Source organism: Poecilia latipinna, unplaced genomic scaffold (assembly GCF_001443285.1).
Source record: "Poecilia latipinna isolate Pla-1442-1.1 unplaced genomic scaffold, P_latipinna-1.0 Scaffold179, whole genome shotgun sequence".
Lineage (NCBI taxonomy): Eukaryota > Metazoa > Chordata > Actinopteri > Cyprinodontiformes > Poeciliidae > Poecilia > Poecilia latipinna.
Window position 1 is genome coordinate 111,620 of NW_015112795.1, and position 1,998 is coordinate 113,617.

Here is a 1,998-nt window from a genome sequence, read left to right on the forward strand (position 1 = left end):
TTACACAAATCTAATTTTTTCAGTAGGTAAAACCTTTTTTTTTTTTTTTTTTTTTTTTTTGTTCTTACCTGTGGTACTCGTTCTGACCCAGTTGGCCAACATTCCACTACTTTTGGCTGCTTCTAGCAGATCCTTTCTTTTTTGCTTCTGACGTCTTTCTTTGCGTGGCATCTTTGAACTGAAAAAAGCAAAACATAATGAATTCTGATCAGAACACTGTATTAAACCGCACTACCAATAATTTACCCTTGTGTTTAAACCAATATGTTTTTGAGTCCATAGCACAACATAATATTACTTAAAGTCTGGATTTTTCTCCCCTTCATTAATGACACACTTTTATTGGACAGGAACAGCTTGATTGATTATTACATACATTATATCTATCATGAGTGAGTTATTTTTAATTCTGAATTAATATCCTTATTGGACTTTTATTTAAGTGCTATTCTCCTTCAAGATACATTTACCTAACGCTAGAATAAATGCAATGTACATTATGCAGGAAAGGAAATTAGAAAATCGGACTTATATCCATTATGGAGATGATCGGTTTTGGACGGGCGATGTGCCCTTATTGAATAAGCGATACTGAAGAATGACTGGGAATACAGTCATTACAGGGAAGAAGCTTTTCAGTTATCTTACTTTGCTAGCAAAGTCGTTAGCTAGCAGCTAGCTAATAGCACAACAACAACAGCCTAATGTCTGTATGATAAAAATACTGAATCGATAGATAAGAACAGTTTTTCCTCACCTGTCTCCTCCCGCTCAGTAGTTCTTCAGAGTAAGCCAGACGCAGAGGCCTGTCAGTGTCTGTTGTATTTCATTACCTCTCTGCTTAAACCACGACTCCGTGCTGAAGCAGAAACGATACTTCAACGTTTTCCGTCATCTGACAAGTAGCAAGTCTACTCCACTTTATTCACCAAAAACTTTATTTTTAATTCACCTAAACCTGTTCAGTAATCTGGAACGTTCGCTACGTTCAGCTCCGCAGTTAGCCGCCTTATCTCACTGCGCGAGAGGCAACTGTGATGTGCGTCATGGGCAAAAGGTCAAAGGTAACAAGGTGACTGGAGGGCTTATTATGTTGTTTTTCTTGAAAAATACAAAATAATAATACTAATAATAATACAAATTTTAGCACATGTTATGTGTCAGAGGGTTTAGGAAATAATAATAAAATAAAAATAAAATAAAAATTGACCAAAAGGGCACTTGGGGGCAGGGAGCAAAAAGGGGCAGGTGCTCAACACCCCTAACCCCTCCTCTGCAAGTACCTGCATTTTAGTGTATTTTACTTGTATTTTAAGTGATATAGTTATACAAAGTGTTGTTTTCTCTTGTAAAGTACAGGAAAACTGTACTTAAAACATTATTCAGAGAACCTGAATTGATTTAGCCACTGTTGAAGGAAACGCCAGGTAAGATTAAAAATCTACTTTTAGTCGGATTTATGAAACACTCCTCATCGCCCTGAGCGCAACATCTCCACTGTGAAACATGGTGGTGGCACCGTCATGCTGTGGGGATGCTCAGATGGACTGAGTGGAAGTGGGTGCCAAACATTACTGGCTTTATTTACACACCTGCTGATTTATCACAATAAAAGACACCAAAAACACATGATATGACCTGGGCAGTTGTTATAGCATTAACAAAAAACAAAAAGAAACAGTCAAAATCATGGTTTATTAGCCCCGCTTTCTTACCTTTTCATGCAAAATTTAAGTAGTAACTCATCAGAGGGTGTGCTATGTTGGCGCAGGGGTTAAGCACAACCCACATATGGAGGCCTTAGTCCTCGACGCAGCTGTCGCAGGTACTATTCCCGGCCTTGGCGACCTTTGCTGCATGTCTTCCCCCTTCTCTCATTGCCCACTTTCCTGTCAATTAACTATCAAATAAAGGTCAATAGAGCTAAAAAAAAAAAAAAAAAAAAAAAAAAAAAAAAAAAATAAAAATATTTTTTTTTTTTTTTCAAAATCAGGGATG